The following is a 26106-nucleotide window of genomic DNA, read 5'->3' on the forward strand; positions in this document are numbered from 1 at the left end:
CCATGGTGGACAGGATTATGTTGGGATATCACAATATCTCTTATTTAATTAATGCATCTATATACTTGGTAAAGGGTGGAAGGCTCGGCCTTATGCCTGGTGTTTTGTACCACTCTTGCCACCCTAGTTTCCGTCATACCGGTGTTATGTTCCCGGATTTTGCGTTCCTTACGCGGTTGGGTGATTTATGGGACCCCCTTGACAGTTCCCTTTGAATAAAACTCCTCCAGCAAGGCCCAACCTTGGTTTAAGCATTTGCCTCACCACCACCTATACCTTTCCCTTAGGTCGGCCAACCCGAGGGTCATCTTTATTTTAGCCCCCCCGGGCCAGTGCTTCTCTAAGTGCTGGTCTGAACCGAGTAGACTGCGGGGCCCCCTCGGGGAAACTCGAGGTCTGGTCTTACTCGTAGGATGTATCATCCCGTGTTGCCCTGAGAACGAGATATGTGCAGCTCCTATCGGGATTGTCGGCACATCGGGCGGCTTTGCTGGTCTTGTTTTACCATTGTCGAAATGTCTTGTAAACTGGGATTCCGAGACTGATCGGTCCTTCCTGGGAGAAGGATATCCTTCATTGACCGTGAGAGCTTGTGATGGGCTAAGTTGGGACACCCCTGCAGGGTATAAACTTTCGAGAGCCGTGCCCGCGGTTATGTGGCAGATGGGAACTTGTTAATGTCCGGTTGTAGATAACTTGACACCAGATCCGAATTAAAACACATCAACCGCGTGTGTAGCCGTGATGGTCTCTTTTCGGCGGAGTCTGGGAAGTGAACACGGTTTAGGGTTATGTTTGACGTAAGTAGGAGTTCAGGATCACCTCTTGATCATTACTAGTTGACGACCGTTCCGTTTGCTCTCTTCTCGCTCTTATTTGCGTATGTTAGCCGCCATATCATGCTTAGCTGCTGCTGCAACCTCACCACTTTACCCCTTCCTTACCCATTAAGCTTTGCTAGTCTTGATACCCATGGTAATGGGATTGCTGAGTCCTCGTGGCTCACAGATTACTACAACAACAGTTGCAGGTACAGGTTATGCGATTATCATGATGCAAGAGCGATGTTTGTTTGTTTTGGAGTTCTTCTGCTTCTTCTTCGATCAGGGGATAGGTTCCAGGTCGGCAGCCTGGGCTAGCAGGGTGGATGTCGGTTCAGTTTCTGTTTGTGTTTCATCCGTAGTCGGATGGTGCTCTTATGTAAGATGATGTTGTATTCGTGTGGCATTGTTTGCCTCTTGCATGTATCCCCATCTATTATGTAATCTTGATGTAATGATATCCACCTTACAAAAGCGTTTCAATATGCGGTTCTATCCTTGGTGGGACATTTGAGTCTCTTTAGGATAGTATCGCATATTGGGCGTGACAAGTTGGTATCAGAGCCTCGACCGACCATAGGAGCCCCTTGTTTGTTGGCCGTTGTTGAGTCTAGAAGAAAACTATTTTGAGTCTTAGGATTATATATATCGGAGTGTAGGATTCTTTTTATTCCTCAGCCCCCTTCATCGCTCTTGTGAGGACTCCTGATGTAGATGTTCTGTCTTCCCTCTCCTCAAATTTCACTATAAAAAATTTAGGGTCACGCGCGTATCTTGGGATCGTTCCGATATTCTTGTGACGAGAACATTGTTCTTGGTGCCTCCTGTCATTTAGGGGTTGTGGCAGTGTCCCGGGGAGTTGAGCTCCGAGGTGTTGTCGTCACAATTTTATCGTTGCAGTTCTGTAATACCTGAGTTTTGCCGACATCGAAAATCTCTTTTATGCAGTTGTTGGTGAGATAACCTCGACGCCACCCAGTACTGGGGAGTTCGGGAGTATTGCCATAGCTCGTATAACGGATGCTTTCCGAAGGTTGAGGTACACGATTCCCGGAGTTTTCTTGGTTATGTGTTGACGGATGGATACAACTGGATGTAGGGATTGTTAGTTTGGGTGAGATATATTGCTTCCCCTGTATCCCCAACACCAGATTGCATAACGAGAAAGTTTCGGGAGTTTATAGGTGGGAATTCAAGTAGCTTCTAGAATATCTTTCCGACAGATGCATGATATGGGATTCGTTAAATCTCTATCATATGTATTTGTTCCGGCTTATTCTGCAAGCTAAATCCTTTGTTTTGTTCTATTTGTGGTATTCGAGTTGCTTCGAAGTCAAATGTTGAATCCATACCTTTCCTAAACGGTGTTCTCATATTGCTATGTGAATACTAATCCTTTTTCATCATTGAGGTTGTCATGTTAATTCTTTTCCAACCGGTGCGCTTCTCTTCGAGATGATCCCATCATTCTCCCCATCCGCAAGATCAATTCTAAGTTTTCTCAATGGTGTTTGTTTCATTCATCCCAAGATCAATTGCTTCCCCTATCGATGTTCTGATCCGGTGATCCCTTGTGAAGATGCTCACGAGCTTCAACTTCATCATCCTCCGTTTTTTTGCTTCTCCGGTGGATCCAATTCAAGCTTTCAGTGTTGATCATATTCCTTTCCTCGTGTCAAATGCTTTCTCATGCCGGTGCACCTCTCAATCACTCACCTCTTGCTATTCATTTGTTCCAGAGTGTTTAAGATATCTCAGAAGATTTGTGTTTCCATTCTTAATCCGTTCAAGCCATTTGGAGATTGTTATCTCATTCAAGCCATTTAATTCAACCGGTGCAATCTCTCTTTAAAAGCATTTTCAACGGTGTTTTCTTTTGAGTGGGCCCTAACCCACAGGTCTTTTCCCAGGATCTTACTTGACTCTTCGAATTATCAGGAGCGATTCTCAAATTCATTTCCAAGTTTGACGTAAGAATGAATTTTCATCAGTCACATGCCTACTCCAAGGTCATTTTCAAATTCTTTTCATCTTTGGCTCAACCTTTCCTCTTTTAATTCTCCCGGAGTATCTCAACAATTCATGGTGATTCTCATCATCATTCTCAACATTTGAAGACCGAAGAAGGATTTCTCTTAAATCTTGGTCCATTCTCTTGAATATTCATGGTTCTAGCTTCATGCTATCCTCATAATTGTTTTGATTGTGACAATTCTTTTCTTACCATCTGGAGCATTTCATGAGTTGTTCCCATTTCTTTCCTCCGAAGGCCATCATGTCATAATTCTTCATTCTCAGCGTGTAGCTATCATTCTCCAAATCTTACCGGTGCATCGTTCAAATACCGTCTAATCAGCTCGAGTTCTTCCCATTCCCTTTTATCTAAATCCCCTCAAGCATATTTGTTCTTCTAATTCTTCCCGGTGATTCATTCTCTTTCATCAGCCATTTTCAAATTCTTATGGTGGTTCGTTCAAGATTCTTTTTTTTGATTATCATATTAATTCATTCGTTCTTTTCAATCCTACCGGTGGTTCATCAAGACCTTCTTAAGTTTGCGATATGGCACTTCTCAATCCTTTTTCAAGAAAAATAAGTAGTATGCAAAAATCCATTGCTTGTCATCAATTTAATTTGATGAAGGATAAGCATACAATAAATCTTATTCTTATTTCCTCAAAGTGATTAATCCCTTTCTTCGGAGTTTGTTCTTGATGAATAAATTCTAGTTCCAAGTGTTTTCATCTTTTCGTTTCCAGAGTTCAAATTTTCCTCGGTCTTTTTGTCGGAACCTCCATTCAATTCACCACAAGGCTTGAATCTTTATTCTTTCATCCTTCATTTCTATCTCATCATCCTTTTGTCACCGGAGTTCTTCATGGTGGTTCTTCATGATTTAATTCATTCTTCAAGAGTTCATCAAGATTTTGTTGGAGGAGTTCAAGTATCGTTCCTCTCGCGTCTCGAAGTGCAAATAATTCTTCTTTTCTTCTGAAGTGGAGTTTTGCATTTCTTCATTCTTCTCAGCTATTCAGACTGTTGGTTGTGGTATAATTTCACCTCAAGTTTTGAGTTGTTCTTGATAAGTCCACAACAAGCTTGTGCTTCTCGTTGTTGATTTTCCAACAAATCCGTTCGATTCTTCTTTGCAAGGATGCTTTCCAAGTTCACTTGTGGCAAAAGTTGTCATTTTCTTCTCCGTCCCTTTATCCCAACGGTCTAACTTCTATTCTTTCATTACAGAGGCATTGTGATGTTGTGCTTTTCACCCATCACCTCGTTTTGTGAGGATCGTGTTCTTTTCTTGCTTATCCATTTAACCGTAGTGTTGTATCATCTCTTCAATATCTTTTCATCTCATCAAGTTTTCTTCTCTTTTCTACCAGAGTGCTGTCCAAATTCTGTCATTCTTGTTCCTTGGCTATCTCATTATACCGAGGTAGTCATATTCTTTTCGTCCGTGAAGCTCTTATTTCCATGTCTTTCAACCTTCAAGTTCACGTAATACTCCTTGTTCCTCTTTTCTACTGGATTGTTTGCAATCTCGTTCATCTCTGTTGTACTCTTTCTTTTAAATTGCTCAACCTCTCAAGGTTCGTGGTTTCACTCGATCGTCAAAGAAGCAACTTAGTTTACCTCTTATCTTCCTCTTCCTTTTCCCTCCGGTGCCATCCTAGATCTCGGGACGAGATCCTCTCGTAGTGGTGGAGTGTTGTAACGCCCCGGATACAACTTTCCATATTCGTAACTCCAACTCCTGCCTTTTCCGGAGATGCGATATGATATTTCCTTCGTGGTTGGGTTTTTGTCGTTTGTTTTGCATTTTGTTCATGCCATGCATTTCATCTCATAGCATCATCCGCATGTTTTCATAAAACCTCGTAGCGGTTCGTAGTTACCGCTTCTCTCTCTGTCTTTGTTGACCTGTTGTCAGACCGCTTGTCCTTGTTGACCTTCTCTCAGACCAATTGAACCCCTCTCTTCTGTCTTTCTCCGAGACCAACAAAAACCCTCCTTGTCCCCGTGGTCTTTCGTCGGACCCCATTGTCTTTGTTTTCCCCTCTTGTCTAAATGCCCACCCTCTCTGCACAGCCACCAACCCCTTTGCGCGCGTCTGAAACTGCCTCAAACCCGAACCGGTCGGTCGTGACCGTTGGGTCCGAATCATCCCCAAACATCTATAAAATAACTGCGTTTCTCCATTGGACTCCCCTAACCTTCTATTCTTGACCGTCCGATTCAAACGGAGGGTCCAAAATCCGCCCCTACCTATATAAGCAGTCAAACCCTAGTCTAGGCAGTCCCATCCATCCAATCCCTCACCTGCTGCCGCCACTCTCTCCTTAGGATCCTCCTAGATCCATCTCACTCCAACCAGCGCCCGAGCCTCCACCTCTCGATCCCCTCCCGATCCAACCACCAACCACAGCCGCCACCGTAGCCTCCGACCACCTCCCGCAATTTTCGCGCCGGCGAAACCAATCCCTCCACCTCCCTCACCGACTCTGGACGCGCCCGCGGATCCGGCCATCTATCGCTATGCCCGCTTCATCCCCATCCCCGGCGTCATTCACGCCCGAAGCCTCGCTCCCAGCCTCCCACAAGCAGAGGCCCCGTGAACCTCTTGCTCCCTCATGCTTGCCGCTCCTCCCGTTCCAACGCGCCCTCCGGCGACCACGACCTAAACCACCAGGCCGCCCCTCTGCTCCCCTCTGTCGTCCCCTTTTCCCTCTCCTTCTCCCTCTCGTCTCACATCTCTCTCTCTCTCTTGCTCCCAGGGAACCGAACGAAGCTCCATCATAAAACGCCCTCTCCATCGCCGGAGATCCTCGAGCTGACCAGAGCCGTGGGTGAGCTCCACCACCGTGTCTTCCCACCTTTTCTTCCCCTCGCGTTGCTACTAATTTTCCCCCGTCCTGTCATCGTTTTGTTGCACAGGAGAGCAGCCATGGCCGCGGGCAACGACCTCATCCGCTCGCGTCCGTGATGTCGTCAGCCCGTGGGACCCGCCTCCCGCGTCTCCTCGTCCGCAGCCTGCCTCCTCTCCGGTGTCGCGCCCAAGCCCCACGTCGCCGGCAGCCGTTCCCGCCGTCCGTCGCCATGAACCTGCTACTGCCGCCTCTGTTCTTCATTAACGAGCAGCAACTCGCTCGCCTCAACTCGCGTTGACCGCGATCTCGCCAAGTCCTGCGCCGTGGCCCAGCTCCTGTAAGTCGGCCTGCCTTGGCCTCTCCCCCGACCTGGGCCAACCCAGCTAGGTGAGCTACAGCCCATCTCTAAGCCACACCCAGTACTCCTGTCGGGCCAGCCAGATTTGACACATCTCATGTTTTTTCCCTAGACGATTTTGCGATTTAAACCAGTGCGTTAATAATTACAGAAAATGCCATGATTTTAAATTACTCACAACTAAATAACCGTGCATTGGATTTAAACATGTCATATATGTAACTTGCTCAGTTTTTCATGCACTTTCATAATATGCTATTTTCATCCATGTTAAAAATGTTTAAAATGTTGTTTGTTTAAATTTGCTCAAATTCCATGCTAAAATGATTTATTTCATAACTAAATAACCGTACCTCGGTTTTAAATTAACTTTATATGTAAGTGGGGTGGAAAAATGCCCAGTTTAACATGGTCCACTTTATTTTCCTGTTTAACAACTTTAAAATATATTTTAGGGCAGAACAGTAGCAAATTCATAAATTGCATATGAGGATTTTCCGAAAATGTAGTTTGTTGTTCTGGCCTCATTTAAACTTGCCTAAATAGTTAGTTTACTTTGTTAAACCCCTTGCCATGTTTAACAACATTTAACATTGTTGTGTACCTAAACGAGAGCGAACTAAATAACTCGGATGTGGTGTTTCGTCAATATGCAGCTCGTTGCATATTGAGCTCCACTTAACTTGTAGTATTGTTTGTTGCACTTTGCCATGCCATGCCTTTTTAAACCGGACATGCATCATACTTGATTGTGCATCATGCCATGTTTATGCTTGGGTGTTTACCATGTTGTTTGCTTCTTTCCGGTTTGCTTCTCCCATTAGCTTCGGTTTCGTTCCGGAGTTGTGAGGATTCGTTCGACTACGTCCGGTTGTCTTCTTCATGGACTCGTTCTTCTTCCTAGCGGGATTTCAGGCAAGATGACCATCACCTTGGATCTCATTACTATCATTGCTATGCTAGTTGCTTCGTTCTATCGCTATGCTGTGCTACCTATTGCTTGCTCTTCAAGCCTCCCAAATTGCCATGTCAGCCTCTAACCTTTTCACCCTTCCTAGCAAACCATTGCTTGGCTATGTTACCGCTTTGCTCAGCCCCTCTTATAGCGTTGTTAGTTGCAGGTGAAGTTGAAGATTGCTCCATGGTGGACAGGATTATGTTGGGATATCACAATATCTCTTATTTGATTAATGCATCTATATACTTGGTAAAGGGTGGAAGGCTCGGCCTTCTGCCTGGTGTTTTGTTCCACTCTTGCGACCCTAGTTTCCGTCATACCGGTGTTATGTTCCTGGATTTTGCATTCCTTATGCGGTTGGGTGATTTATGGGACCCCCTTGACAGTTCGCTTTGAATAAAACTCCTCCAGCAAGGCCCGACCTTGGTTTTACCATTTGCCTCAACACCACCTATACCTTTCCCTTGGGTCGGCCAACCCGAGGGTCATCTTTATTTTAGCCCCCCCGGGCCAGTGCTTCTCTAAGTGCTGGTCCGAACCGAGTAGACTGCGGGGCCCCCTCGGGGAAACTCGAGGTCTGGTTTTACTCGTAGGATGTCTCATCCGGTGTTGCCCTGAGAACGTGATATGTGCAGCTCCTATCGGGATTGTCGGCACATCGGGCGGCTTTGCTGGTCTTGTTTTACCATTGTCGAAATGTCTTGTAAACCGGGATTTCGAGACTGATCGGTCCTTCCTGGGAGAAGGAATATCCTTCGTTGACCGTGAGAGCTTGTGATGGGCTAAGTTGGGACACCCCTGCAGGGTATAAACTTTCGAGTGCCATGCCCGCGGTTATGTGGCAGATGGGAATTTGTTAATGTCCGGTTGTAGATAACTTGACATCAGATCCGAATTAAAACGCATCAACCGCGTGTGTAGCCGTGATGGTCTCTTTTCGGCGGAGTCCGGGAAGTGAACACGGTTTTGGGTTATGTTTGACGTAAGTAGGAGTTCAGGATCACCTCTTGATCATTACTAGTTGACGACCGTTCCGTTTGCTCTCTTCTCGCTCTTATTTGCGTATGTTAGCCACCATATCATGCTTAGCCGCTGCTGCAACCTCACCACTTTACCCGTTCCTTACCCATTAAGCTTTGCTAGTCTTCATACCCATGGTAATGGGATTGCTGAGTCCTCGTGGCTCACAGATTACTACAACAATAGTTGCAGGTACAGGTTATGCGATGATCATGACGCAAGAGCGATGTTTGTTTGTTTTGGAGTTCTTCTTCTGCTTCTTCTTCGATCAGGGGATAGGTTCCAGGTCGGCAGCCTGGGCTAGCAGGGTGGATGTCGTTTCAGTTTCTGTTTGTGTGTCATCCGTACTCGGATGGTGCTCTTATGTAAGATGATGTTGTATTCGTGTGGCATTGTTTGCCTCTTGCATGTATCCCCATCTATTACGTAATGTTGATGTAATGATATCCACCTTGCAAAAGCGTTTCAATATGCAGTTCTATCCTTGGTGGGACCTTCGAGTCTCTTTAGGATAGTATCGCATATTGGGCGTGACAGCGGTTGTCCGTACGATGTAGCCTATTTCATTGCTATAGCACGCGCGCGCTTCCTTGGGCGCGTTTGGCTCAAAATTGCCGTCGTCCACCTCCATGACCACCAGTCTAGTAGTCCTGAGTTTGTTAGGAAGTCGTTGCCTCTTTGCTTCGGTTCTACACCGGCTCTGCTCCCCGAGGCAGCGCCGGTCTCAGTCTCAGTGCCGGTCTCGATGCCAGTCTGAGTCTCAGCGTCGGTCTCAGTCTTAGCACCGGTATGCGTGTCGGTCTCAGTCCCCGATGCCACCGGTGGGCCCAGCAACAACATCGGTTGATTGTCGGCAAGGCTCAAAAATTTGTCTGCCGCCCGGTAGACATCACCGCAATCACCAGAACCCTGTCCTTCATCGTTGCTAGCCATGTTTCCTACGATTAAATCTATTCAATTAATTCTAGACATAATAAAATGAATAATGACATAAAAGGCCTATTGTTTTGCAGGAATGTTGACTCCTTCTCGGTGCGGCAAATCCCGGGCACTCGATATGTCCTAGTTTGTAGCACAAGTCATGCCGAAATTCAGGGAAAATTTCAGCGTGACCTTTGCTAAAAAGTGGACAAATCGAGAACCTGAAATTTGCCGGAATAGAAATGAATCAAAATTCCGGCAAAACATAGGCCACTCGGCTTCATTCCGTGGAAACAACAAAAGGCCACTTGGGCACAATCGAAACATGCATGTGCAAACACAATTGAGGAATTTGCATATATCCTGACCACTTCAAATTTGCATGTCCTAGAATTTGACACTACAAAAAAAATCTACATAAATCTCATGCTCTCTCAAACTCAATTCAAAAACAAAATATAGATTATATATAGTTAACTACTGAACTAAATTACTTTACTCTAAACTAAACCCTACTGCCCTAATTAACATCTAGTTAAACAAACTCAATTCAAAAACTAAACCCTACTGAACTAATTAACATCAACATTATCTACTACTTAACATCTATTATTACCCAAACTAAAAAACATCTACTATTAACCATACTGCCCTAGTTAACTAGTACCATCACTACTACTAATTAACATCTACTACTACTACTAAAAATCATTATGTATGAACCCTAGTACTAATTAACATCTACTACTACTGCTAATTACCATGGCAGAGGAAGAAAAGGCTGAGAGAGGGGGGGTGGGGGAGGGGTGGGGGCTTACATAGAGGGGAGAGACGGTGGTGGGGAGGTGCTCGACGACGGAGGTAGGGGCGGTGAGGGTGGGCTCAGGATCGAGAGGCCGTGCTCCTGGGCTGGCTCGGGGACGGTGAGGTCGAGTGCGGCGGCGGAGAGGTCGAGGGCGTCCCGAGAGGCGGCGGCGGTGAGGCTGGGCGGCCTCGGGCAGCGTCGGTGAGGATGAACGCGGCGTCGATGCCGGCAGGAGATGGCGGCGAAGTGGGGCGATGGCGAAGTGGGGGAGACGGCAGCGAAGAGTGGGGAGAGGGATTTGGGGGAGAAGTGGTGGCCTGGGGGAAACCGTTTTTTGGGTTAAGTCAAAAATAACGGTAGCGCGTTAGGGAAAACGCGCTATAGCTAAGTTAGCTATAGCGTGTTTCCGCAAACGCGCTACTGCTATTCCTTCATCCTTTTTTCCCTTTTTCGTTTATTTTTCATTACATTATATATTTGTCCATTCTCCTTTTTCTATTTCTTTCATTTTCATTTACTTTTCTATTTGTTTTTCATTTTATTTTGTTTTCGTTAGCAGTAGAGCTTTACAGGAACCGCGCTGCTATAAGAATATTAGCGGCAGCGCGGTTTTTGAAAGATGCTACAACTATGTGTAGCCCATCGACTTAGTGGTCGAAATTTTAGTAGTAGCAAGTTTTCAGCGAGACGCGCTACTGCTATATATGCATCTGCAGCGCGCTTATTTGGCACGTGCTACTACTGTCTAGAAGTAGCGAGCTTTTTTAACAAGCGCTACTGCTAAAGTTCTGTGTATAACGTTTTCCCTAGTAGTGATCACCCAACATAATCCCAAAGGCTTCACTTGGCACAAAAACTAACTAAAAAAATAAAAAACACAATCATAACAGTAGCATAATTGTGTAAACACTCAAGAACAGAAAGAAAAAGGCACAAATACAATTTGTTCATTGGGTTGCCTCCCAACAAGCGTTATCGTTTTATGCCCCTAGCTAGGCATACATATAATGCATAGATTCAAGTATTATCATCTTTAGTTTTAGATCCATAGGATGCCCTCATGATTGATTCATATGGTGGCCTAATTCTTGTTCTAGGGCAGTACTCCATACCCTTCCTTAGTGGAAATTGAAATTTAATATTGTCTTCTTTCATATCAATCATGACACCAATCATGCGTAAAACGGTCTACCTAGTATGATAGGGATTGCAATTAATATCAAGAACACTGAAATCTTTGTGAACATAATTCCTATTTGCAAGAATAAGAACATCATTAATTCTTCCCGTAGGCTTTTTAATAGTAGAATCCGCCAAATGCAAATTTAGAGAACATTCTTCAATGTCAATAAGACCAAGCACATCACATAAAGATTTCGGAATTGTGGAAATAGTTGCACCCAAATCACATAAAGAAAAACACTCATAATTTTTAATGTTTACTTTGATAGTAGGTTCCCATTCATCATGTAATTTTCTAGGAATTGAAATCTCCAATTCTGCTACGTCTTGAGCTTGCATTGGTTTTCCTCAAAGAGGAGAGGGTGATGCAGCAATAGTAGCGTAAGTATTTCCCTCAGTTTTTGAGAACCAAGGTATCAATCCAATAGATGCAAAAAGTAAAGATGTAAATAAAAGTAGATTGGAAGCAAATATGATAAGAGATAGACCCGGGGGCCATAGGTTTCACTAGTGGCTTCTCTCAAGATAGCATAAGTATTACGGTGGGTGAACAAATTACTGCCGAGCAATTGATAGAAAAGCGAATAATTATGAGATTATCTAGGCATGATCATGTATATAGGCATCACGTCCACAACAAGTAGACCAACTCCTACCTGCATCTACTACTATTACTCCACACATGGACCGACTCCTACCTGCATCTAGAGTATTAAGTTCATAAGAACAGAGTAACGCATTAAGCAAGATGACATGATGTAGAGGGATAAACTCAAGCAATATGATATAAACCCCATCTTGTTATCCTCGATGGCAACAATACAATACGTGCCTTGCAACCCTTTCTATCACCGGGTAAGGACACCGCAAGATTGCTCCAAAGCTAAGCACTTCTCCCATGGCAAGAAAGATCACTCTAGTAGGCCAAACCAAACTGATAATTCAAAGAGACTTGCAAAGATAACTCAATCATACATAACAGAATTCAGAGAAGATTCAAATATTATTCATAGATAAACTTGATCACAAACCCACAATTCATCGGATCTTGACAAACACACTGCAAAAAGAGTTTACATCGAATAGATCTCCACAAGAGAGGGGGAGAACATTGTATTGAGATCCAAAAAGAGAGAAGAAGCCATCTAGCTAATAACTATGGACTCGTAGGTTTGTGGTAAACTACTCACAACTCATCGGAGGGGCAAGGATGTTGATGTAGAAGCCCTCTGTGGTCGATTCCCCCTCTGGCAGAGTGTCGGCGAAGGCTCCAAGATGAGATCCCGCGGATACAGAAGGTTACGGTGGTGGAAATTGTGTTTCGTCTTGCTCCTGGATGTTTTCGGGGTACGTAGGTATATATAGGAGGAAGAAGTACGTCGGTGGCCGCCCGAGGGGCCCACGAGATAGGGGTGCGCCCTATAGGGGGGGGCTCCTATCTCGTGGGAGCATCGGCTGCTTCTTGACTTTCACTCCAAGTCCTCTGGATCACGTTCGTTCCAAAAATCACGCTCCCGAAGGTTTCATTCTGTTTGGACTCCGTTTGATATTCCTTTTCTTCGAAATACTGAAATAGGCAAAAAAACAGCAATATGGGTTGGGCCTCCGGTTAGTAGGTTAGTCCCAATATGGGCTCTATCTTCATCACACAAAGTATTTAATCATGCACAACCCCGACGACAAGCCAAGCAATTGTTTCATACTTTAGTAATCTCAAACTTTTTCAACTTTCACGCAATACATGAGCGTGAGACATGAACATAGAACTATATGTGAAATAGAATGGTGGTTGTGGAGAAGACAAAAAGGAGGAAGATAGTCTCACATCAACTAGGCGTATCAACGGGCTATGGAGATGCCCATTAATAGATATCAATGTGAGTGAGTAGGGATTGCCATGCAACGGATGCACTAGAGCTATAAATATATGAAAGCTCAACAAACGAAACAAAGTGGGTGTGCATCCAACTTGCTTGATCACAAAGACCTAGGGCATTTTGAGGAGGCGCACCATTGGAATATACAAGCCAAGTTCTATAATGAAAAATTCCCACTAGTGTATGAAAGTGACAACATAGGAGACTCTCTATCATGAAGATCATGGTGCTACTTTGAAGCACAAGTGTGGTAAAAAGGATAGTAGCATTGTCCCTTCTCTCTTTTTCTCTCATTTTTTTATTTGGCCCTTCTCTCTTTTTTTTATTTGGCCTTTCTCTTTTTTTTGTAAAGACCGAAGTCTCATCCCGACTTGTGGGGGAATCATAGTGTCCATCATCCTTTCCTCACTAGGACAATGCTCTAATAATGAAGATCATCACACTTTTATTTACTTACAACTCAAGATTACAACTCAATACTTAGAACAAGATATGACTCTATATGAATGCCTCTGGCGGTGTACCGGGATATGCAATGAATCAAGAGTGACATGTATGAAAAATTATGAAGGTGGCCTTGCCACAAATACAATGTCAACTACATGATCATGCAAAGAGCAATATGACAATGATGGTGCGTGTCATATAAATGCAATGGTGGAAAGTTGCATGGCAATATATCTCGGAATGGCTATGGAAATGCTATAATAGGTAGGTATGGTGGCTATTTTGAGGAAGTTATATGGTGGGTGTATGGTACCGGTGAAGGTTGCATGGCACAAGAGAGGCTAGCAATGGTGGAAGGGTGAGAGTGCGTATAATCCATGGACTCAACATTAGTCATAAAGAACTCATATACTTATTGCAAAAATATACAAGTCATTGAAAACAAAGTACTACATGCATGCTCCTAGGGGGATAGATTGGTAGGAAAAGACCATCGCTCATCCCCGACCGCCACTCATAAGGAAGACAATCAATAAATAAAATTGTGCTCGAACTTCATCACAAAGCGGTTCACCATACGTGCATGCTACGGGAATCACAAACTTCAACACAAGTATTCTTCAAATTCGTAATCACCCAACTAGCATGACTCTAATATCACCACCTCTATATCTCAAAACAATTATCAAGCATCAAATTGATCATAGCATCCAATTCACTTTCTATGATAGTTTTTATTATACCCAACTTGGATGCCCATCATTCTAGGACCAATTTTATAACCATAGCAAATACCATGCTGTTATAAGAGACTCTCAAAATAATATAAGTGAAGCATTACAGATCAACAATTTCTACAAAATTAAGCCACCGCCATGCTCTAAAATATATAAGTGAAGCACTAGAGCAAAAGTATCTAGCTCAAAAGATATAAGTGAAGCACATAGAGTATTCTAATAAATTCTAATCAAGTGGGCTTCTCCCAAAAGGTGTGTACAGCAAGGATGATTGTGGTAATCTAAAAAGCAAAGACTAATATCGACGCTCCAAGCAAAACACATATCATGTGGCGAATAAAAATATAGCTCCAAGTAAAGTTACAGATAGACGAAGAAGAAAGAGGGGATGCCTTCTGGGGCATCCCCAAGCTTAGGATTTTGGTTATCCTTGAATATCTTGGGGTGCCATGGGCATCCCCAAGCTTAGGCTCTTGCCACTCCTTATTCCATAATCCATCAAATCTTTACCCAAAACTTGAAAACTTCACAACACAAAACTCAACAGGAAATCTCATAAGCTCCGTTAGTGCAAGAAACAAAAACCACCACATAAGGTATTGTAATGAAATCATTCTTTATTTATATTGGTGTTAAACCTATTGTATTCCAAGTTCTCTATGGTTCATACCACTTAATACTAGCCATAGATGCATCAAAATAAGCAAACAACACACGGAAAGCAGAATCTGTCAAAAACAGAACAATCTGTAGCAATCTGTAACTCTCTAATACTTCTGTAACTCTAAAATTCCTACCAAAGTAGGAAGTCCTCGGAAATTTGTCTATTGATCTACAGAAAAACGAATCAATGCAAAAGCATGTTTCTGTGAATTACTAATATTATTTTCATGCGCGCAAAGTTTCTATTTTTCAGCAAAATCAAATTAACTATCACCATAGGTTATCCTATAGGTTCTACTTGGCACAGACACTAATTAAAACATGAAAACACATCTAAACAGAAGGTAGATGAAAAATTTATTACTAAACAGAAGCAAAAACAAAAAAAAAATAAAATTGGGTTGCCTTCCAACTAGCGTCGTTTAACGCCCCTAGCTAGGCATAAAAGCAAGGATAGATCTAAGTAGTGCCATCTTTGGCACTCAATTCATAAGTAGCTCGTATGATAGATTCATAAGGTAATTTGACTTTCTTTCTTGGAAAGTGCTCCATGCCTTTCCTTAATGGAAATTGAATCTAATATTCTCTTCCTTCATATCAATAATTGCACCAATCATTCTAAGAAAGGGTCTACCAAGAATAATAGGACATGAAAGATTGCAATCTATGTCAAGAACGATAAAATCTACCAGCACATAATTCCTATTTGCAACAATAAGAACATCATTAATACTTCCCATAGTCTTTTTAATGGTGGAATCCGCAAGGTGCGAATTTAAAGAGCAATCATCAAGATCATGGAAACCTAGAATATCACATAAAATTTTCGGAATCATGGAAACACTAGCACCCAAATCACATAAAGCATAACACTCATGATCTTCAATTTTAATCTTTGTAGTAGGTTCCCACTCATCATTAAGTTTTCTAGGTATAGAAACTTCCAAATTAAGTTTTTCATCATAAGATTGCATCAAGGCATCAACAATATGTTTGGTAAAGGCTTTATTTTGACTAGAAGCATGAGGAAAATTCAACACGGATTGCAACAAGGAAATACAATCTACTAAAGAACAATTATCATAATTAAATCCCTTGAAATCCAAGATAGTGGGTTCAATGCTATTTAAAGTCTTGACCTCTCCAATCCCACTTTTACCAAATTTAGCATCAAGATCTAAGAACTCTAAATCATTGGGACGCCTTTTAACTAAAGTTGAATCATCTCCAGTCCCATCATTATTAAGATTCATATTGCAAAACAAAGATTTAATAGGGGACACATCAATAACTTTTAGATCTTCATCATTATTTTCATGGAAACTAGAAGAACACGCCTTTACAAAGCAATCTTTCTTAGCACGCAATCTAGCGGTTCTTTCTTTGCACTCATCAATGGAAATTCTCATTGCTTTGAGAGACTCATTGATATCATGCTTAGGAGGAGTATATCTAAGTTTCAAAGAATCAACATCAAGCAAAAGTCTATCAACGTTCCTAGCCAAATCATCAACTTTGAGCAATTTTTCTTCAAGCAAACCATCAAAATTACAGCATCGGCCCATCTCATCATGGCGGTCATCGCCCCATGGACCAAACCCTTCTTGGCCTACCTCAGTAGGAGAGAACTCCATGAGGATCATAATGAGGCACGCTGCATTGTGCGGCACTGTAAAGCCTACAAGGTTCACGAAGGAGAACTATATAAGAAAAGTGCTACCGGAGTACTTCAAAGATGTATCTCCGAGGAGGAAGGGCGGCAGCTCATGGCTGAAATTCATGCCGGTCTCAGCAGTCACCACGCCCGGCTCGGGCCCTTGTAAGCAAGGCCTTCCGTATAGGTTTCTATTGGCCAACGGCCCGAGCAGACGCGTAGGACCTTGTCCAAAATTACGTCGGATGTGAGCTCTTCGCCAACCAAAGCCATATGCCGCTCACCGCTCTACAAACAATTCCCATCACTTGGCCTTTTGCGGTCTGGGGGCTTGATATGGTCGGACCCCTTAAAGGAGGAAGACATAAGAAAAAATATCTGTTGGTCATGGTGGATAAATTCACTAAATGGATAGAGGCCAAACCAGTTAAAACGGCTGAAGCCGGGCCAGTGCTAGACTTTATATCCGGCATTGTGTACCGTTATGGTGTTCCACATAGCATCATCACCGACAACGGCTCCAATTTCACAGCCGATGAGGTGAAGGCCTGGTGTGCCAATCTGGGCATCAAGCTCGACTACACCTCCGTCAACCACCCACAAACCAACGGTCAGGTCGAATGTGCCAATGATCTTATTATGAGTGGCATTAAACCCAGGTTAGTGCGGTCTTTGAAAGAATTAGATAAGCACTGGGTGGAGGAGCTCGACTCCGTACTCTGGGGGCAGTGGACCACGCCCAATCATTCTACCGGATATACACCTTTTTTCATGGTGTACGATGCAGAGGTTGTGTTACCCTGCGACATTATTCATGACTCACCTTGGGTGCGCATGTATGAAGAGAGAGAGGCCGAGCTAGATCGGCAGGATAGCCTAGATGCCCTAGAGGAGGAGCGCGGCGTCGTGAAGGCCCGTTCCGCATTTTATCAATAACAGCCTTGCAGATATCAAAGCAGAGAAGTGCGGGCCAAGACTTATAATATTGGTGAACTCATTCTACGCTTGCCGGACAAGAGAAAGGACAAACTCAAGCCCAAGTGGGAGGGTCCCTTCATCATCGACGAAGTTCTCACCGGAGGAGCGTACCGCCTGCGGGATTCATCAGACAACCGCCTGGAGCCGAACCCATGGAACGCGGCCAGACTCCGAAGATTCTATGCCTAGCGCTGGACTCTTCGTTCGTCTACTTTTTCCCCTTTTTTGTTTCCATTATTTATTTCCCTCTCTTTTCACTTTCATTTCTTAAGCCGTAAGGCTCTTGTACGGTTAAACCGTACATCTATAATGCATACAACTCTTAATATGTATGTAAATTATACCTGGGGGCTTCTTGTACAAAAGCTTATTACTATCATTTTCCGAGCATCAAGCTCGCCACATATGTGTATTTTCCATGTATGTACCTCTTTTTGCCATTATATGCATCGATATGACTTAAGTTTTGGCCAAGCTAGGTTGTCTGGCTCCTGTGCTTATGCCCTATGTTCCCGTTAGTTCGGCTAGGGCATAAAGGGAGTACCTCTGCGATTGTTACTGCCGGGTCATCCGTATGTGTACCTCAGATTGGGTGAAGCCGAAAGCTAGTGTTCTTAAGGGAATATTTGGTCGGCGGACTAAAGATGTTTTTTACTTATCACTTTATGAACCCCCAGATGTTATGTATGATGTGGTTTGTTCAAACACAATTCGGACATAAACATTAGTGCATGCTTACCCAGGGAAAGGAACCCTTAAGGAACTATTCTCTCTGGAAGATGTTTCTTATGATCAAAATATAATATAACATAACTAGCCGGATACTTGTCTAGTCAAGCAACTATGACCCCTACGACTGGCTTCCACGCGTACCCCGGTTTACATTACCGAGCGGGTATTCGGAAGCACTCCGCACCTTCGGGTCCAGAGGTTGAAGCGGAAAGGTCTGCCATGACAAACATTTTACAATTCAGCTAGAGAGATTAATTTGTCAAATGAAGTACATAGTCACTTAGACTCAAAAACTTCTTCTTCTATGCCATCTAACAAGCTATCTAGCCTACAATCCTGCTGGGAATACTTGGTGGCTACTTGAACCTGGTCATATACCAAACTAACGGGAATTTCTTCTCCATTTGACCCTACAGGTCCAACCCGGGCCATGTGATTCGGGTCGAGCTTGGTAAACTGAGTTTTCACCATTGCCCAGGCCTCTCGCGGACCTTCCCGGCAGGCCGACATCTTCCATAATCGGAAGCACCACCACGCTCCCTGGAGTAGCTGTACAAGCCCCTCCATACTTCCTAGAGGGGAGTCGAATGGCCATAAAGCCTTAGCAATACTTTGCATTGCCTGCCGAGCTCGCTCATGCATTTCCGATAGCTCTTGTAGTAGATCGCTCGACGATCCGGACACCTCCTCTTAGGGATGGCCCATCAACATACCTACAGACATAATCATTGTCAGTTTCTTTCCTTGCCGGACTATGTACAGGTAAGTCCGAATACATACTAAATATGCTACCTCGCAGCTTCTTATTCTCCTTCACGGAGTCAGCTAGCTGGGCCGGCACATCTTTTAGCTCTTCACCGAGCTTGATGTTGGCATCTTGGAGTTTGTTCTTCTCCGCCCTGACCTGTGTCAGGATACGTTTGCCTGTGGCCAGTTGCCTTTGATCTCCTGGAACTCCCGCTTGTGCGACCTTTGGTGCCTATGTCATAAGATTTTCACCTGCATTAGTAATTCTGGTATATGATTATGTTTTATCGATAGAGGGGAACATTAGCAGACGCCGCCTTCTTGGATTTCTCTAGTTCAGCGGTAGCAGCACTCAGCTGGTCCTGACACTTTTTCAACTCTTGAGACAACAGACTGTTCTTCTCTGTCAGCACCTGGTCATATAACGATCCTTAAATTAGTTGTACCAATTGTTTCAAGTCTCAGGGGCTACTGGTATATGATTATTAGTTTTTGTACAAATGTGTACTTACCCGCATATCTTTCAAATACTGGCCTGTGGCTCTGGTGAGCCCATCTCGAGCAGCTCGGATGTATGCATCACCCGAGTTGAAGGCGTTGAAGGCCTCTTCTGAAAAACCAGGGCCGCGAAGAATGGCCCGCCGGCGCCGATGATTCATGGCGTTTTCCACTTTGGAGTTCGAGACGGATACTTTATCTGAGTCCTCCGCAGAGGGGCATTCCGGTGTCACTTCAGCGTTAGCCTCAGTCCTTGTGACAGAGTCCGGAATCCGGATTGTAGAGGCATGACCGGCAGGATCCCCGGACATAGTCCGGTGAATGTTTTTCCTGATAAAAACACCACGAATATTGTCACACTTTAAATGTGACGGCCATAGAACATACTTAAAACAACCGTACCTCTTTGCTAAAGGCTCGGCCGCGCTTCTATTGGCCTTCCTCTTCGAAGGCCTGCCCGTTGTAGGCGCTGCCTTCTTGCGCATCGCCTCAGGTGCCGCGTGGGGTGCCGATCGCCTCCCCTCTAGAGCATAATATAGTGCGGGTAAGGCGGAAGAGGGAAATTCTCCCAAGGGACAAGTCTCCAAATTACATACATGCGACGCAGGGAGGAGACCAGGATAGTTGGCGATGATGGCCACTTCGGTGCCGTCACAACTCGCCTGGTAAAACACCCCTTCCCCGAGCTCCACGAATATATCCGGATCTTCTTCGAATCCGGGATCAAGGGCCTGATTGTGGTCCTCTGGCTGTGGTTTGGGGCTGTGGATCTCCCTGGTGACTTTCCACCATTCTTGTTATAAATGACGGATTAATGTTTATGAAAAAGGATTCAGGGAGTTGATGGATTAGAGTAGTAACATGAAAACTCACCCAGCTGGGAGGGTTGTACATGGAAAATTCGTCCCTAGGCTTAATGTGGATGGACTCCTCCTCCTCCCCTTTGTATAATCTAGACAGTATTTTTGCCAAAGCGGCGTAAGTGTCCGGACCCTTCTGACCGTAGCAGGTGGCGTCATCTTCTCCATTGAAGTGCCACATTGGGCGCCCTTGGTATTTGAGTGGCTGAACCCCTCGCATTATGGATATCGCCATAACCTCGACTACTGACAATCCGGATTGAGCAAGCGTCTTTATCTTGCTCGGTAATTGTGGACTTCCATGCTATCTTCCTCCCTAGGGCTCCGAGGACGCCAGTTGAGGCGCTTCTTCAATGGAGTATTTGAATATTCAGGAAGACCCCTCCGGATTGGGTCGGGAAGGGAGACGTCTTTGATATAGAACCATTCGGAAGGCCATTCTTTGGATGCCTTCTTTGGTGTGCCGGACAGGTATCCAGTCCCAGCGACGCGCCATATCTCAGCTTCACCCACTTGGAATATGGATCCCTCTTGATTACAAGGGACGAGGCAAAACAACTTCTTCCATAACTCAAAATGAGCCTTGCAACTCAGAAATAGCTCGCAAAGAGCAACATAACCCGCAATATGCAGGATGGAGGCAGGTGTGAAGCTATGCAGTTGGAGGCCATAGTACGCCAGAAGCCCTCGGAGGAACAGATGGATTGGAAATCCGACGCCTCTCAGCAAATAGGGAACAAAGCACACTCGTTCCCCCCTGGATGGGTTGGGGAACTTCTCCACCTGTTCCCTACCATCGAAAGTAGCCAATCCGGCTCAGGCGGGGACTAGATCTGCGGGGGGGGGGAGGAATCCCTTGGTCTGCAGCTTCGCCAGTTGGCCGTGGGATACAGAACCCTTTTCCCAACCCCCCTGCTTGGGGCCATGGGGACGGAAGGAAGAGCTGGGAGCGCTAGCCATGTTGGGGTGGTTTCGGCGAGCAAGCTCTGCGGATTCCTCGTTTGAGGGAGATGGTGTGGATTAGATCTAAAGATCCCCGTCTCTTTAATAGACAATTTTCTTGTATGGTCAGGGTGGTAAATGCAAAAATACCCCGACCTCTCGTATTCGCTCGACACGTGGAAGCTGAAATCATGAGGGTGCAGAAGCTGATGAGCGTGTCATTAAATGAAGGGCTGTACACTACTATTTAAGTCAGGTACGTTGAAGTATTCGGAGAGGGAACCCGCCTTGCAATGCCGAAGACAAATCTGTGCACCAGACTCATCGCCATTGAAGCCTGGTTCGGGTGTACTGAGGGAGTCCTGGATTAGGGGGTCCTTGGACAGCCGTACTATGTACCGTGGCCGGGCTATTGGACTATGAAGACACAAGATAGAAGACTTCATCCCGTGTTTGGATGGGACTCTCCTTTGCATGGAAGGCAAGCTTGGCGATTCGGATATGTAGATTCCTTTCTGTGTAACCGACTTTGTGTAACCCTAGCCCCCTCTGGTGTCTATATAATTCAGAGGGTTTAGTCCGTAGGACAATAATCATAATCTCATAGGCTAGACTTCTAGGGTTTAGCCATTACGATCTCATGGTAGATCAACTCTTGTAATACTCATATTCATCAAGATCAATCAAGGAAGAAGTAGGGTATTACCTCCATAGAGAGGGCCCGAACCTGGGTAAACACTGTGTCCCCCGCATCCTGTTACCATTAACCTTAGATGCACAGTTCCGGACCCCCTACCCGAGATCCACCGGTTTTGACACCGACAGTGGCAGCGGCGTGTCCAACACCCACTACGGCGTCCCTCGATCTGCCTCCTCCAGGGCAGCATTCCAGCCGCTCGCCCTCCTCGTTGAAGACCTTGAAAAACAAGGTGGCCGCGCCGGTGTACTCATATTCATCAAGATCAATCAAAGAAGAAGTAGGGTATTACCTCCATAGAGAGGGCCCGAACCTGGGTAAACACTGTGTCCCCCGCATCCTGTTACCATTAACCTTAGACGCACAGTTCGGGACCCCCTACCCGAGATCCGCCAGTTTTGACACAGGACAATGGCAGCAGCGTGTCCAGCACCCACTACGGCGTCCCTCGATCTGCCTCCTCCAGGGCAGCATTCCAGCCGCTCGCCCTCCTTGTTGAAGACCTTGAAAAAAAAGGTGGCCGCGCCGGCGTACTCGAAGTGGACCGCCAGGGCTCCCTCTGCTCGGCAAGCCCGGGCGATCTCGCCCCATCCTCATGTCATGAATACGTCTTTAGGCGGCACCACCTCGACTTCAGCCCCGGTAGCCAAGCTACGGCACCCATGCTGCAGCCACAACTCAACTGATCCCCTCGGAGGCAACTCACGGGCGAAGAACCGTGGGAGTCGGATCCAGTTGTCGGGAGGAATCACCACCCACACCACGAACATGCGCGAGCTACCCTCGGCGTGGGTCCGTGGTGCGGCTGGCAGGGCAATGGCGGCCCTGCCATCCCCATCAGGCGCCGCTTGACAGCGCACTCCATCATCTTGAGCACGGGCGTATAGGGGGAGGGGAAGCCAGGCGGGGGCCTCGATTGCGAAGGCCTGGCCACCTCTCGCCCCATGCCGGCATTGTCGGGAAGGCGGATCCGTTTCTTCGGCGAGAGAGGATCATGCCCCTCCCTAGGAGCCTTCCCCTTCTCCGCCGCAGAGAACCTCCTGATCGGCTCCATGAGAGCGAGATGGAGAGGAGAAGAAGCAGGCGGGAGCAAGACGAAGGAGAGATGGGCAGGGGCTCCACCTGCTCACACATCTATAGCCGAGAGAAGGTAAATCGTTGGCCTCCCATGATTTCTAATAATGATGATCCTCTCTGCATGCAGCATGTAGTTGTCAAGTCAAGCAGTTGCCGAGGCAGTGTGGGGAAGCAGAGTTGCCCACGTCCAATCAATCTCCATGCGTCATCAAGGCCGCAGGCAGTTAGGGCCCGCGGCGCTCCACACTTGCCCTTTGTCTTCGCCTGAAAGCCAAGTCTGAGCGTGCCTTGGGCCCGGGGACTACTGTCGGCATCCTGGATTCAGGGGTATCCAGCCCTGCCTACCTACGGCCCACCACGTGGCTTCATCGACGGCCTGGTATGGCCCAGCTTCAACACCAACACCGCAAGACCCTCGCGAGGGGCCAAGCCTCGCGAGGCCGACGACGCCAAGACCCCCGAAGGAAGTGGCCTCCTCAAGAGGGCTCCTGAGGGGCGGAGAGTTCTATGAAAGCTACCTCACGAGGCTCAGCTAACGTGAGGCATGACGACCATGGCCAGGCGGGCGCCAGGCGGGCGCCAGGCGGGTGCAGAGCGCAGGTTTCCTCTTCGGTGCAAGGGAGGCAAGCCACAGGCGTGGAGTCCCGAGGAATCAGCCAAAGGTTTCCATTCTGGCGCAACAAGACCAAGACCGCCAGGACAGCAGGACGGAGGTCATCAACAAGCCCACCGCAGCGTCACGACCAGAGGCTTTTCGCAGGCGAAGACTACTTTTGTCAAGATAGACTGTACTACTTGTCCCCTTTCAAATCCCACCATTCTGGAATCCCTTCCCGCTCATATTTCAGAAGAGGACCAAGGCCACTATATATAGGACTTAGCCACCACCATAGAAAGGGACCGAGATCAGAACAAGTAGAGCACCACACCAACTCAAGAATACCTCACCTCCTAAGGCTTGTGCATCCACTGTACTAGTTCATCCATAGCCCCTCGAGGCAATCCACCACACCACACTGGATTAGGGTATTACACCACAACGGTGGCCCGAACTAGTATAAATCTCTGTGTCTTTGTGTCTCTTTGAGCTCGACGCGCTAGGCCTAGGAGGATCGTGAGTAGGCAAGCTGGGTAGGTTGAGATCTCCGCACGCACCCCAGAGTTCGAACCTCTCAAGGGTTGTCGGATCCCTAAATACGACAAATTTTATGATCCTCATCACTTTTATGAAAGCAATCACTAGAAAATGCTCTTTCTAAAAATTCTCTTTTAGCTCTAAGCATAGTGGTTCTTTTCTTACTTTCATCCATAGAAACATATAAAGCTTTAATTGATTCATCTACCCTGGGTACAAAAAATTTCAACTTGAGATTTTTCTACATCACGAGAAATTCTAACAATGCTTCTAGACATATCATCAATCTTATTCAACTTTTCTTCTATCATAGTATTGAAAGCTTTTTGGGCATTCATAAATTCTTTAATGTTATACTCAAGTTCTGCGGTGTTCCTATTATTATTGTAGGGAGGATTACCATAGGAATTACCATAATTATAGAGGAATTTCATAGGAAAGGCCTAGGATTAATATTACTTCTATTCATATTGTTATTAAAATGGTTTGGTGAGACAAAATTCACATCTACGAGATCACTATTTTGCTTAAAGTAGACAAAGGCACATCATTAAGATCAATAGGAGCACTTTTATTAGCATCCAATTTCATAAGAGCCTCAACCTTTTCACTCAAAGTAAAAAAATTCTTCAACCGAATTAAGTTTTTTACTAGTAGCCGCTCTTTTGGTATGCCATTGTGAATAATTTGCCATAATATCATCTAGAAATTTAGTAGCTTCCCCCAAAGGATTTTCCATAAAAGTACCACCCACGGTGGAATCTAAAAGATTTCTAGAAACAAAATTCAATCCCTCATAAATTTTGTGTATAATCATCCAAAGATTTAAACCATGAGTAGGACAATTTCTTAGCATTAATTTCATTCTTTCCCAAGATTGCGCAACATGTTCATGCTCAGGTTGCCTAAAATTCATGATTTGAGTTCTAAGGGAAATAGTTTTCGCGGGCAGAAAATACTTAGTAATAAAAGCATCTTTGCACTTATCCCAAGAATCAATACTATTACGAGGCAAAGAAGAAAACCAAATTTTTGCATGATCCCTCAAAGAGAATGAAATAATTTCAACTTCACAATTCATTGTATACATCTTTTTTCTTTTGCATATCACACAATTCTATGAACGTGTTTATATGGGACGCTCATTAGGAGTACCGGAAAATTGCTCTTTCATAACAAGATTCAACAAAGCGGCATTAATATCACAAGACTCAGCACTAGTGGCGGGGGGAGCAATCAAAGTGCTAATAAAATCATTATTATTGGTATTGGAAAACCACACAATTTGGTAGTTACTTGAGACATCGTAAGTACGCAAACAATATTCCAAACAAAAACAGATCTGACAAAAAAAATAGCAAACGAAAAAGAGGGTGAATAAAATGACATTTTTTGTGAAGTGGGGGAGATGAAAACGAGAGGCAAATGGAAGATAATGTAAATTGCAAGGAGATGAGATTTGTGATTAGGAACCTGATAGATGTTGATGATGTCTGCCTGGCAACGGCGCTAGAAATTCCTTTTGATGTCGCTTGAAGCTACGTCGGTATTTCCCCAAAGAGGAAGGGATGATGCAGCATAGCTACGGTAGGTATTTCCCTCAGTTATGAAACCAAGGTATCAGTCCAGTAGGAGAACTAAGAAACACTATGTAAATGGTACCTGCACACAATCAAACATACTTGCAACCCGGTGCATATAAGGGGTTGCCAATCCCTTTTTGGGGTAACGGCGCCTAGAATTGTCAAGTTGATGGGATAGAAATGTTTTAGATTGGATAAAATAGATCTCGATAAAATGCGAAATAAAAGATGTGAATTGGTATTATTGTGTTTTTGCAATAATAACGATGACATGATGTAGACGAGATCTATTCACATAGGAATAGCCCCCATCTTGTTATCCTTAATACCAACAATACATGTGTGTCTTGCTACCCCTTCTGTCACTGGGAAAGAACATTGCACGATCGAACCCTTCACAAAGCACCTCTTTCCTGCACACAAATAACAAATACTTGCAACCCGACGCGTATAAGGGGTTGTCACTCCCTTTTCGGGTAACGGCGCCTGGAATTGTCAAGTTGACAGGATAAAAATTGTGTAGATTGGATAAAATAGATCTCG

The sequence above is a fragment of the Triticum aestivum genome, chromosome 6B (assembly GCF_018294505.1).
Source record: "Triticum aestivum cultivar Chinese Spring chromosome 6B, IWGSC CS RefSeq v2.1, whole genome shotgun sequence".
NCBI lineage: Eukaryota > Viridiplantae > Streptophyta > Magnoliopsida > Poales > Poaceae > Triticum > Triticum aestivum.